Source organism: Sander lucioperca, chromosome 6 (assembly GCF_008315115.2).
Source record: "Sander lucioperca isolate FBNREF2018 chromosome 6, SLUC_FBN_1.2, whole genome shotgun sequence".
Lineage (NCBI taxonomy): Eukaryota > Metazoa > Chordata > Actinopteri > Perciformes > Percidae > Sander > Sander lucioperca.
Genome location: NC_050178.1, coordinates 43364883 through 43379172, shown reverse-complemented (window position 1 = coordinate 43379172; position 14290 = coordinate 43364883). Strand labels below are relative to the sequence as shown.

The 14290-nt window shown below is 41.9% G+C and overlaps 1 protein-coding gene across 9 annotated transcripts in view; it reads right to left on the bottom strand.

The window, feature by feature from the left end:
- The window catches only part of iqsec1b (IQ motif and Sec7 domain ArfGEF 1b), a 232514-nt gene that overhangs the window by 43799 nt on the left and 174425 nt on the right, over positions 1-14290 (bottom strand). Inside the window, exon 1 of one of the 9 annotated variants that reach the window (XM_036002371.1) lies at positions 4057-4498. The exons of the other annotated variants lie outside the window; for them this stretch is intronic. The gene's annotated coding sequence lies outside the window, so the exon portion shown is untranslated. Of the gene's footprint in view, positions 1-4056; positions 4499-14290 lie in introns of those variants that run through there. 9 annotated transcript variants of the gene reach the window in all.

Sequence of the window (14290 nt, the reverse complement as noted above, 5' to 3'; positions counted from 1 at the left end):
TCTTAATAAAAATTACTTAAACTAAAATAACTAATTAACTAAAGATCTGCATATTAATTTTAAATGAAGTCAGGAACAATGATAGGGGGTATACAATGTGTCACTGTTTTCAGCCCTTCTAAGTTTGCAGGTATGCTCATTCTCAGATCCCAGCAATGAACTTTGTGAGTACAACGCTATTGTTACTGATAGGAATGGTGGCCAAAATGACTAAAATAAACCAGATGTATCCTTTAAGAAATCCAGGCAGATGTAATCTCAGCTACAGAAAATAAGATATAGCTCTACCTCTGACTCAAAATCAATCAGCGTCATGCCTTTGATGTTAGTAAGGTTTTACTTTCTGTTTTTGAGCTTTTATCATCAACGCCTATCTTGGGTATTTGTTATTGTCAGGTCTGAGTGCTGTGCAGACAATCTCAGCTACCCTCATGCTATCTTATGACTCAAGACAGGAAGAATTTTTCAGATGTCATCCATAGATACAGTGTGACACTGCAACATCGACCGGCTCGGGAAGCCCAAGGGAGATTTTGTCCATAAAAAAACTCCAGAATAATGAGGTTGGTGCTGGTGACCCCCAGGTTGAGAACCACTGCCCACAATCAGATTTCAGCCAAGTCATGCTAGATAACATTCAGTAAACCAGAAGCGTACATTCACAATCAGCTGATCTCCCTCGTCACGTGCAGTCAAGATGTCTTTGCCTCGCACGGGACACACAACAGATCCTGACATGTTTGCACTGGAAACAGATGAGAGCCTCGCAGCGACGTAGACCTGAGGCGCTGGTGGACGAGCTGCTGCTTCATTAGTATTCATAAACATTTTGCTCCTCCAGGAAGAGCAGCCCGGCTGAGCGTGCCCAGACTGTGTCTGAGAATGGCTGGACACCGGCTATGTGTGAAGGAGAAAAAGTGCTTTTAGCTCCAGTAGAAGAACTAATCTCCGTTTAAATTAACACGCCCAAACCACATATTTCATCAACATCATTCTCGTGTACTGGGCATGCTTGTGCCGGGGTAAACAGGAGGCAGCATGTATACTCTGCCTGTTGCTGGTGGTTCAATCAGGTGGCAAAACATTGGCGTCAGTGTTGGTTTGAAACGCCAGAGCAGTGTGAATGTGAAGTGTAAATGTAGCAAGAGTAGCAATGTAAATGTAACCCTAGTGAAATGCTGTGGAAAACAACTTCATCACTAAGTAGTTTATATTCACGACGTTCCACTTTCAGAAATTCTAGCCTCGTGAGACCGTCCTGATCTCGCAAGCTCCAGTTTTCCACTCGCAGATCAGTCTGGCATCTTAAGACAGAGAAAATTTGGAGCCGTTCGCCAAACGATCGACCAATCAGCTTTGGTTTTGAGGCAGGTTTAGGTGTGACGCAACGAGAAGAGACTGTTTTGCTTCCACGGATGAGATGAGCGTAGCTATCGCGCAAGTTTTATCTGAATTAGAAAGTATTCCTTCATTGAAAGAAGAGCAAAAAACGGCACTGGAGGCTTTTCTCGGAGGAAAAGATGTTTTTGCTCTTCTCCCGACTGGTTTCGGCAAGAGTTTGATATATATCGTTGATCTGATTGGTTGATTTTGCTCGTCTATCACCAACATAGGTGGTGATAGACAGATGGTTTATCCAATCAGCTAACCAGTATTTTCGCCCCTTCCCAAAAGTTCTCCAATGGAAAGTTCCCAGATGGATATGCCGAGCAAATGCGAAGCAATCCATCTGGTGGAGTCAGGTTACCTCTATGTAGGCCGGATGTCCGTTACCTTCCTCTTTCTTTGTGTTGACATATTGAACTCTGGTTGATTTATGAGGACTATGGTTAACAGCTAGCTAGACTATCTGTCCAATCTGAGTTCTCTGTTGCACGACTAAAACAACTTTTGAATGTACACATGTTCCACCAAAACAAGTTCCTTCCCGAGACTATTTTGCTGAGGCACCGTGGTTGTGTCTGGTGCCGCCCAAGACGACTGTGATTGGTTTAAAAAAATGCCAATAAACCAGAGCATGTTTTTCTCCCATCCCGGAATGCTGTGTGGACTAGCCAGACCTTCCTCCGCAGCACTGTGGAGGAAGACCTGGCAATGCGAGACTATCTACTTAGTAACAGAATAGACACTGAGAGGCTGAGGTGGGTAGTTACATTTGTTGGACAGCATTGTACATTGCACATTTGCAGGAGTTATATGTGGTTTTATGTGGTTTGAGGTTTTCATGGAATTTATTATGTTTCTTATTGAGTGTGCAAGACTGTGGGCTGTCTGGCGCAGCGCCTTACAGCTACACAAACACCCAGAGAGTGACTCAATATGTTAGTTGAGTGTCTGTCTTTGGTCTGTCTTCAGATCTGTATGGGAAAACGTTTGTTCCCTGCACCAGGTGCATCATACTATTTGGGTGAAAAGAGATTTAATTCCAGGTGGAGTGGAGAACTTTGATGCTGCCAAGTTTACATTCCCCTGAATATTCCAGACACTTCTGCAGAAACTGTGTCCCTCTGTTCCAACTTATTACACCCTCTAGGGGTGAAATTAGTTTGCAAAACTCATTTGATGGAAACACTGATGGGTGAATTCCCAAAGAATGGATTCCACCTCATCATCCTTTTCAGTTTTGTTTTGTCTAATTTGTGCAGGTTTATCCTTTTGTGAATTCGCCTGTGAATGTTCATACAAGTCAACATTGAATTAAACGTTTTAAAAAGGTACTTAAGTAGTTCTTAAATTCCACTTTTTGTGGTGGCAAAACGCCTGCCTACGCCACCACCACCACCACCAACAACAACAACCACCTATCAACTGTATGATGGACTGACCAGGCCAGAGGTGAACAGGGAAAGAAGGGAGAAATGAAGGAAGGCGGAATTTGCTGCATAACCCCACAGGTCCTTCTTTCTCTCCCTCCCATTTACGTCCCTTTCCTGCCATCCATTGCTCATCACTGACACTGTGTGGGCAGTGCTGCTGCCAAAGTGACTGATGGGCAGTACCCTACACTGTCCCCTCCGAGCAGGAACATCAGGGCAAAAATTATGCAGTCTGAGATCCTAGCTGAGTGGCCATGACAAGCTATGGATCCGCCTGCTGCCCCTGCTGCTTTCAAGGGCATTTTATCCAAGTGAGGGAAAGGAATCGGGAGAACAGGAGGAGCAGCTGTACATCATCTGCTGCGGGGCACACGACGAAGAAAAAAAAATGAAGGGGAGGGTCATCTATTATCTACCACAAGGGGAGAAGTAGAACTCCATCTGGTTCAGGCGTAACAGGACAGTCCCCAAAATGTCAGAGATAGGATAAGAAAAATAAATGGAAGTAAGCCTCTAACAGAAAATTAAATGTCATTCTGCATTACAATGTAAAGAAAACAAGTTTCTCTATGCAGCACAGTGGCTAAATGAAGGATACCAGAGATGCAAGACGGTAGGGCTGCACAATATCGTTTTTTTTATCGTTATCATATCAACTTGCGCAACAAACGCATCGCAAAAGGCTGCGACATATCGCGAAACACACTTAGAGATTTTTTGAATTAGTTGAAAGAAAATATGAGTAGAAAACTGCACTTTAAAATGTATACATTTGACATTATGACATAACTTTATGGCATAGAGTTGTGCTTGCATAACTGCAGTGGGAAACTAACCGGATCAAATGTATACAAAAACAGGAACCTCGGTCTGGACCTTGGTTCAGACTTTCAGGTGTGAAAAGGCCCTTAGAGAACATAAATAGACATCAACTGTACCTTTATTTCTGCCTTTTTTTTCATTGGTGCCTTTTATGTTCATTTCAATGTTCAATGTGTTCAATAAAAATGCTGGAATTTTTAATTTTTTTACTTCAACAAGCAATTTGTGGTATTTTAGCAGAATACTGCAAGCAGCAGAACTGAGTACACTTTAACATTGTTTATTTATCGTAGTAATATCGTTATCGCTATATTTAACAATGTTATTGCATAGTTTCCTCATATCGTGCAGCCCTACCAGAGGGTTTAAAAATCAAATCAACCCACAGGAAGATTATGGATGGCAGACATAAACTTACCTTCATTGTACAGAAGCTCAGGTGAAGTACAACTGTCTCCTGGCCTGTTTTAACCTAGAATAACCTGACTAGAACTGGATAGTTTTAATTCCAGAAAGATTTCCAAACGATTGACTACAGAACTCCTCTCTTTCACACTGATGGATTTCCAGCTTGAGCATGGATCTGTTGCTGTCAGACACCACCCTGACTGGCTTTTTCCTCCTACAGCTCCTGCTCCGTCCCTTTTTTTCTGTGGTGTAGAACACACACTGAGGCTATTGAAGGACAGGCAACACCTCTGTCTACTCGCTTGCTCTGGGCGCTGTTTAAGTTGGCATCTACAATAAAGGTTGCCTTTCTCTTTCCTGCATGGCCCCCCTGCCCTCCTGCTGGAGTTTTCACCTCTGCCAAGGAGAGCCGTGAGGCAGAAATGGAAGAAAGGTTGTGCCGGCTGTGTGTGCCCGCCTGTCAGGGGAAGGGAGTGGCAGCCTGGTGTGACACACACACTTGATTACCCTGGCTGATTGGGGATTATTTTTGGCTTTCAATGGCACCCTCCTAAAACTGAAACTCTACGCTGTGTTTTCTCCCACAATAATCTCTTCCAGTCGTCACGTCAGTGTAAATATTATTCATCTGACACCAAATACTTCTCTATTTCTTTAACTGCACTACATGCTGGTATCACATAACCAGAACGTGGCACGTAGACCTCTCTTTTCTTCCTGTCAGTCGACACCCTAGGTGAACTTAAAGAAATGGGGAAGTACTTCGGTGTGGGCCACTCCCACTGAGTTATGTTTAAATATTGAAGGAGCAAATATAGCTCTGTATTCATGAGACAGCCTATGAGACACTTGAATGGCCTGAGAGGCTGAATGCAGTTTTCATTTTTTATCTAATTACAAATACTTAAGCGTCGATAAATAATAGAGTGAGCCACAAAGTAATGAGACAGAGAAGGACAAAGCACCTTTTCTCACATTTAACTCATTAGCTGGTCATTAGCATGATCTATGCTACAGAAACCACACTCCCAAACAATATTAAAAGCTCTACTAATCACTTTTGTTATATATTTTTTTTCATGTTTCTTTTATTTAAATGTTTGTATTAATAAGTTACCATGTGTAACGTAAAAACTGTCGCTCATAGTGACAAACTAACAGATGAATTCCCCATTGAAGCCAGCATGTTTTACGTTCGTCGTTTGTTTACATAACTTACTCTCAGAGAGGGCAAAATGTTGCGACAGTGGTGACTTCAGGGAAGCAGGAGGATTTTCCAGTTCTGTTGTTTCTTCAAATCTCTCTAGCAGTGGCCATGGTGTCTAGAAAAGTGCAGCTGCAAGCTACCGGTAAGCTAACGTTACCCTGTGTCTTTAGCTGCATGCTACCAGCCGGTAAGCTACGCTGTGTCTGTTGGTATTTTTTCGTCAGATTTGTGCAAGTAGGCGGGGGTGAAGAGAGAAACAAATACTGGTGGAATCGTTGATCGTGATCGATCCATTTTCGATTTAAAATCAAAATCATGACACCCCTTAGTGGAGACCAAAAACAAGCAAAAAGGAGAGTGAATATGGGACTTACATTCACCAGGTGGTGAGAAACACGACTTCAAATAAACGCCGCTGTTGATTCATGTCTGCTGGATGTATACATCCATGCAATTGTTAAGCCATAGGAACGTTAAAAGGTAATAGTGTGTACAATATGTGGTTTAAGCTCGTTCTGCTGCACTCCAGATGGAAAAATGTTTTACTCTTACTATACAGAATCTCTCTAGCTTCCGCCCTGAAGGATTATCAGCAAAGAGCTTACAAGCCATTACACAATCTACAGACACATACTGTAAAACTAACGCAGTGACCCGATCATATGAATCTGCACAATTTACTTCACATAAATTTGCTGATGCAGACTTGTGTCCCCCTTAAATCATGCTCAGGCACAAATTGTTGCTAAGCCACTAAATGCCGCATTTGCTATTCTGATCCATGTTGGCAAGCGTATTCTGTCCTGTAGGTCCATGCAGCATTTGTAATGAGACTAATTGTGCTGTGAGTCCCATCTGGCAGAGCTGTCAATATTCGTCTTTATGAGCAACACAAACAGGTCCAAACTACACCTCATGCATACCAACAAACACTGCCAGTTAGCATAAGTGAAACAGAAGCGATGAGTTATTTTAAAGACATTTAAGACAGCACATGTTGAACAGGAAGATTTAAGAGGAATATGTCTGATCTGTTCTAAGGCTTGGCCAAGCTGGGGCCAAGCAGGGGCCACTAAAATGCTTACTGTGTTTTAAAATATCCTTAGCACTTCATTTTCCTTAGCACTCCATTTTCCGCCCCTTGAACACTTCCCTTTTCAGATATGACCTCTGCTAACCTTTTGAACTAGTACTTCCTCTACATATCTCGAGACAGAGGGGCCCTCCTGCTCCACAGTCCAGTGACAACAGCTTGTGTTTGCTTGTTGCGCTTCTGTCCAGGACAGATATCTTCAACAGGGGGTCCGGGACCCCTAGGGGGTCCTCGGAGCTACTGCACGGAGGCCACCAAATTATTTGTTTTATTATCAGTATTGTCAAAAATACATGAAGCCAACATATTATTAGCAAATATAAATCAGCTGATGATAGGCTTACTGGCCTTTAGGTAAGGTTGTCACTAACATCCACAGATACAGTTAATCCTAAGGATTCACTGTGCCACATGTATGTTTGACATTAAAACATGATTTATCAAATCATGGCAACAATTCTTATTTTAATAGCTTAGTATTCTATGAAAAAAGGTATGTATACAGGCTTTAGGCCGCCCTACACATTAGTGTAGGCCCAGTTTAATATGCAACTTAATTTAATAAAAATGTTGTGATGTAGTAGGGGGTCCCTGCTCCGTCTCTTTTCATGTAAGGGGTCCTAGGCTTAAAAAACATTGAAGACCCTTGGTCTATGATATGTTCTAGCTGTCTAAAAATAAGAAGTTAAACCTCCCAAACAAATCTGAGCAGGCAAGCAGTGTGGGTACCAAACAGCAAGTCATGCTGCTGTCATACGGAACAATCATCTCCTGTGCCACGGTGTGAAACGTGTGACTACTACTGCTTTTCCAAGAAAGGGAAGCCAAATGCTTCTGCTGCATTTGCCTCTCATGATTACATGGATGATAGAATATATATAGAGTACAATATTTATGTGCCTTATATGTCAGCAATGTCAACCTGCTTCATTCGTGTGTCAGTGTGGAAACTAATGCCGAAAGACCTCTAATACACAGCCTCAGCACTGTCTAAAGGATCAATTTCATGTCGAGAAACACTAAAATTTCAGCAACTTTCCATTCCAGTGAAATATGATATGGACAGTCAGCAGAAGTTATTTCCCCAGGCTAGAAAAAATGGATGTCATGAAGAGGAATTGGTAATTGTTTTTAAAGAATGAAAAGGTGAACAGTGCGGTATATCAAAAAGAACAGGAAGGAACATTTCTGTACTCCATTCAAGTCATTATTTTCCACAAACTACTTTTGAGGGCTTCCATTTAACCATTTGTCAGCTTTTTAGCGAGGTGAGCTCAACATGACCCTACCAACTATTTGTCAACCCCGAGTTCGACCGTGGGAGGTGGAGAGAGTGCACTGGGATGAACTGGTGACTTCCGTACCTCTGGTTGTTTTTTGAAGACTTTAGTTGGTGACTCAAAAAGCAGGAATTCCCCTTAGACAGGAGTTTCTGTGTCCTGAGGGGATGAATGCGGCATCTGAATATCTGCCAACTGAACAGCCTGACAGGGCCTGCCCCTGCCATGTTAACGTAATCGCCAGGTAGGATCACTCCTCCCTACTGTGTCTCCCTTCCCTTCCCTGAGGTTATATGTTCACTTAAAAACACCACATTGTTTCCTTTCCATGGAAAGAGATTATCACCAGTATGAAATTAAACCGAACTGTAACCACTTACAGTAAACGTGTCATGTGTATTTCAATGGATACTAAAAAAAAAAACAAAGGAATGCAAAAAAGTATTTCTAGAAAATAATTGTAGCACAATTTTGAAGTTGAATTCAATGTTGGTGTTCATCATGAGGCATTTCTGCAGGGCCCACTAACAATGTAGGGTTGGGTTCCGAAACTCTGGTGCCAATATGGTCTAAACGGCCGGTATCTACCGGACCGAATGACTGAATGAATGTGGATTATAGTGCCTCATTTCGGTGCCACTTAAATGCCTGCGCTGCTCTGAAATGAACGTTACAGGCAGCAGAAGCATCACTGCATGTGACGCTAGTTAACATTATATGTGGCAGCAAGTAACGTTAGCCTACCCGTTAGCTAGTAGCTGGCTTAAACACGATTAAAATGCTGACAGCTAAATGGTCTTACATGTGGCTGTGTTTCACTGGAAAGGATTCCAACACCGGGACAACCAACAGTCTGCAGCTAAAGACACAGAGGAGACTAGCTGCACTTTGAGACACCGTTGACACTGCTGGAGTCAGAGATGTCAGAGAAACAACATTGACTAGACTTAATGGTGCCTTTAAGTGCATCTTGTAAGCTCAAGCTCAAGACACCATGGACACTGCCGGAATCGGAGTTGTTGGGGAAACAACACCGACTAGACTTAATGGTGCGTTTAAGTGCACCTTGTAAGCTCAAGGTGCATTCAAAGTTGTTGTAAAGTACGCTTTTGCCATCTAGTGGTTCTTCTTTATGTCGTTTAACAGCAATTGTTTGGTGAATTAAGTTATTGTTATAAGTTATTGTTATTACATTTTAAATAAATCATTTAAATTTAACCATATGGCCTTAGCAATAAACAAGCCGTTCTTTAATGCCACCGACTGTCTTTTGTGCTCTTCTTTTTTATCTGTTCAGGCACCGTTCAGTCACCGGCACCGTTTTTAAAGAATTGTTTTAGCACCGATATCCTAAAAAAACCCTACAAACCCTACTAATCAGCCACTCTGGTATCCAGAGGTACATCCTGCATTGCATCCCCTTTCTTCACATTCCAGTGTTTTGGGAGCTGGTCATCCTAACCTCTGGAAGTGTTTTTCTGCGGTAGGAACACACGGAAAAGCCAGCAACCAAGCCAAAATCACCATGGCTATCTTGGTTAGAAAGCAAACGCAGGCCTGTACCACAAGTGGGAAAACACACAACTGAAACTTACAGTACTACCACCTACACCTCTGATATGTTACATACTGTATGCTATGTTGTTAGAAAGACCCCTTTGAAAGCACGGGTGATATTCCAAAGTAGAACAATGAGAAAATAGAAGTATTTCTTTTCTATGGTCAACGGACGAAAGATGGCAGGAAATGAGGGGAGAGAGACGGGGAATGAGACCCCGGTGACCGGGCTACTCAACTCAAGTACCTGTTTATCGAATGGTTCTCATAATTTATGTGCACAAATGAACCAGGGTGAACTCGTGAGGTAAATGTAAACTGTGCATATATCTAAATGCATGCCACTTAAATATGCCAGTCACAATCACATAAGCAAGGTTAATCTATGTTTCCGTGTGTTCGTTATATTTTTGCATGTAATGTGATGTGCATGTACATGAAACCCATCTGCATGTGTAAATTAATGTGTTTTTTGGTAAAGACATATCATTCAGCTCTGCAGCAGCACACATTTGCCTCAAGTAGTCATGCTACAGTGAGAGCTGCTAGTCTCTTCGATCTGAGGTTAAAACAACCTTTTTCACAAGGAAATATGTCAGTCAGTCTTTGCAGACCTAAATTACACATCCAAAATGTGTTACATTGTGTTACAATGTGTAATACTATTACAGTATAAAAAGGATTTCACCCCAAAGGAAACTAGCATCAATCTTTTATCCTAATGTTCACTACAGCCACAACTTGTGATAACATGTGGACTACTCTCTTGTGTAGTGGCTATGCTGTCATGTTTAGGAGCAATAGTTCACTTGTAACTGCAGCCTGGTTGCAACAGTGAAACTAAAACAATATGACACACCATCGTTCACGAGTTACAGCATCTCCAGAACGCCTGTTATGTCTGCCGACAATAATGGTGGTAATAAATCTAAGAGACAGAGCACCAGCAGAATAATCCCCTGCAGCTTTTCCCTGCCACATGTTACTGGGCCTTCTAGCAACCTGTTGACACCAATCCCAGACACCCACTCGGCTAATGCTGGGCATGCATAAACAGATTGTAATCCGCATGCACGCTGGCTGAACCATGCATCTTATCACTGGGCTACGTAATCAATTTCAGTTCTTTGGGTGCAATTTATTTGGTCAGATGTAAAATTTTGTTCAGAGATGCCTTAAAATGTGAAGAAATGTGAAGTTTGTTAATCAATATCTGATATTTAAATGATCAATAATGAAGTGATCATATTGCCAATTCGTCTAAATGTCTGCAGAGTTAACATTTTGTGAACTCAGACATGTGAATGTGTGCCTTTGTCCAAATGCAAACTGTATACTGACAGCGCTGACCTTTGAGGGAACACACAATGGAAGGAACTATTATTTTAACTGTATGGCTGGGTATCATTTGATAGTTTGTTAGTATTGGTAAGTAATACTACAAACTTACTTTGGGAATTATAAACCCAGTTATTGCATTTAACAAAAGAAGGGAAAGAAGCCATTTTTCCAAGACAACAAAATGGTAGCCAACACATTTCCATCAAATAATCACTACATCATCAAGCTTTAGGCAGACTGTCCTCCCCTGAAAAAGGCACCATAAGTGGTTTGTTCAAGCAGCGATTATGACACATATTTACAGTGATGGTGGCGGCGCCCTCTAGTTGCCGTAGTAATTACGACAGGAGCAAAGCAGTAAGTAAGGTGACGAAGTAAACGAGCGGCAAATTTCATTTTTGCGTAAGTCAGGGGTGGTACATGGGTCACACAAGCACAGGACATTCACTCAGGAGACGGGGGTTTGTGTCCCGTTTAAAAATAAAAATAACAAAGAGGTTTATTTTAACTTTACGGAAGAAACAAAACTACGTCACGTTCAACTTCAAAAAGACACCCTGACCTGCAGAAAAAAAGTCAGCGGAGGCGTTTAAAAAAGCGCTCACGACTTTTTTGAAAACACGATTTACTCCACAGGATAATAATGTAAAACAGACACTGGCAGTTCCAAAAAAAGACGCCAAGTGTGAACATAGCCTTAGAGGGTAGAAATAAACTACCCATTTTGTCGTATGTTTTGAAAGACTTGTTGACTTCAGGAGGATGTCTGAATTAATTTTGCTGCACCACTGTTTTGTGTGACGGGGCCTAACAACCTCACGCTACTTTCTCATTAAGTGGTGTGAAAGCCATAATTCACACGACCACAAGAGGTCACTTGTAAAAATCTAAAAATGCTGATGATTTTTAGGTGCTGATATGGACTGGACAAAGGTCTCACAGAGACAGAACAAGATAGATGCCCCACACAACACATCTGTAGCTGTACACACACACACACACACACACACACACACACACACACACACACACACACACACACACACAGGTTTGTGGCCCTATCTTTGTGGGGACCCGTCCTTGACATAATGCATTCCCTAGCCCCTTATCCACCACTAAATGCCTAACCTTAACCCTTACCCTCACCCTAACCATAACCTAATTCTAACCCTAATCCTAAAACCAAGTCTTAACCCTCAAACAGACCTTTAAAGTTGTGGGGTCCAGCATTTTGGCCGCACAAAGTTGTCGGGACCCCACAAGTATACTGGACTCCCGGTTTTTGGACCCCACGAATATGGTTAAACAAGCCCACACACACACACACACACACACACACACACACACACACACACACACACACACACACACACACACACACACACACACACACACACACACAAACAGAAAAGAGAACATGTAGGTATGTAGATGACACAAGACACAGAAAACAACAGAAACACACACAAACACACACACACACACAGAGAAAAAAGTACAATATTTACCTGTATTTACCGGTGGAATAGAAATTTTAAGTACCTTAAAACTTTACTTGAGTAAATGTACTTTACTTTCTAACCACAGTGTCAGTTAAACATGTGTATGTGTTTGTAACTAAGTACATTTACGGCAGAACTAAAAGTTTTTTTTTCAGTATTTCCCAACCTGGATTCAATTTACTATTCAATTCTATTTTTGAAGTGACTATGACTATGACTATGACTATGTGAACAAAAATCTTTGATATTGATCCAGTATTGAGCGAAAGTGCTGTAACCGGCAGCCATGAACCGGGCTGCAATGTCATGCAATGCAAATGTTCAACGTCACAAAATGCAAGGTCTTATGGGTAGACAGTGGTAGGGCTGTGCAATTAATCAAATTTTGATTTTGATTTTTACTCCTAACGATCGCAACAATGTAATCGAGAAAAACGAGTGAACTCTTATTTTGTCTTGTGTTCTGACAACACATCCTCACTCCCATCGTATTCCCATCTCGTAAAATACGGACGCTTGGTCAGGTGCCTATGGCGATGTTATTGATGCTAAAAGTCTCCTTTAGCATCAAATCTAAACGCGCTTTATCTAAACGCGCTTAGTGGGGACTATTGGTGTCACTTTTGACGCAGTTAGGTTAAGGAAAAGATCGGATGGACTTATAAAAGGTACGTTTCCTTGACACGCAGAATGAGAAAGGGACTGTTGGGTTTAGGAAAAGAAGAAAGCGACAGTTGGGTTTAGGAAACGTGACACGCGGGACATGAACCCCAGTCCCTGGGATGAAAGTCCTGCGTTGTTTGACCCATCCACCCCCCCCAACCACCCTCCCTACGCGGAATTTGGGGCTTTCATACTACCTTTTTCTCTCTTAATACTACGTCATGTTCAAGCGCCGTGTAGCTGCTGCTCTACACGGTGCGTTCTACACACACACTGAAGGGTGTTTTTTTCGTCGTATCTGACGCTGACAGCCACTGACCAAGCGTCCGTATTTTACGAGTTCAGAGTGAGAACGGGTTGGTTCTGAAGGGAAAGTATTAAGGGAAATTTCACAGTTCAAGATGTTTTTACTGTTGTTTTTACTGTTTCACTGTTTGTTTTTTAAACTTTAATAAATTACAACATCTTTCCAAAAGTCAATAAGAAATCGTGTTAAATAATCGTCATTTCAATAGTGACCAAAAATAACTGTGATTATAATTTCTTCCATAATCGAGCAGCCCTAGACAGTGGTAGATGTTTACAGCACATCTGATAGCAGCCATTTCTCATGCTTAAATAGTTTAGCATGAAGCCAGCACCGATGCTCATATTCAAACAAATCTAAAAAGATGGATTATCCCCCTACGCTGAGCATATGTGAAATGAGACATCATTCTAGCAGGCTGACTGTTCATTCTCTGTCTCAAATGAGCCCCATAAAATCCACTTCTCCAAACACAATGGCTAAGGCTCAATTTTGAGGATGAAAACAAATGTCATGCGGCAGCACCGATGAGTCAGTGTCTTCAGCTTTGGATTCCGTTCAACCTCAGCAAACTCCAATCACAATCATTATCCTGGAGTAGAGCCTCCTCGGTGTGATAATGAATGACATGCCAGCAGAGCAAGCCTCCGTCCGGCTGGCCAGGCTTCACCTATAGCGCCTTTGAAACTGAACGCGAGATGACTCATCAGACGCTTGTCACAGCTTCATGGCTGGCTCCCTCTCGGCTGCTCTGAACACCGCTCCAGAAAAACTCCTCCGATGGGCCCATGATTTATTTAACGCGTGCTGATGCATTTTGCATTAAAAGAGCCTTAATGCTTCAGCACACTTCGTGGCAAAAAAAAGGCTCCTCCAGCAGGGATCTGGATGTGTTATCCTCTCTGAACACTTTTTAAACTGTGGATGGCTGAGTTGTAGATTCAAAGCAGGCAGGACATGTTTTGGTAAATGTTGGAGAAGAAAACTAATTTCCTCTGTCCTGACGGCTGCGATATGCGAAATCTAACACCAATGAAAAGGTCAATTCAGCAAACAACACTTGAATTCTCTAGAGCACAAAACAAACAACAGCCCATTTTAATTCATAACCACAGAGGGATTTCATCATTGTGCAATCATCAGATACCAACCAGCTTAATGCTACATAATCTACCCAACGTGAAAATCCTGCCCCTGAGGATATACACCAAGAACTGAAAAAAAACTCAGAGATGGAATTATATCCACAAGATCACACAAGTCACACATCATACTCACATTCATTATTTTTAGA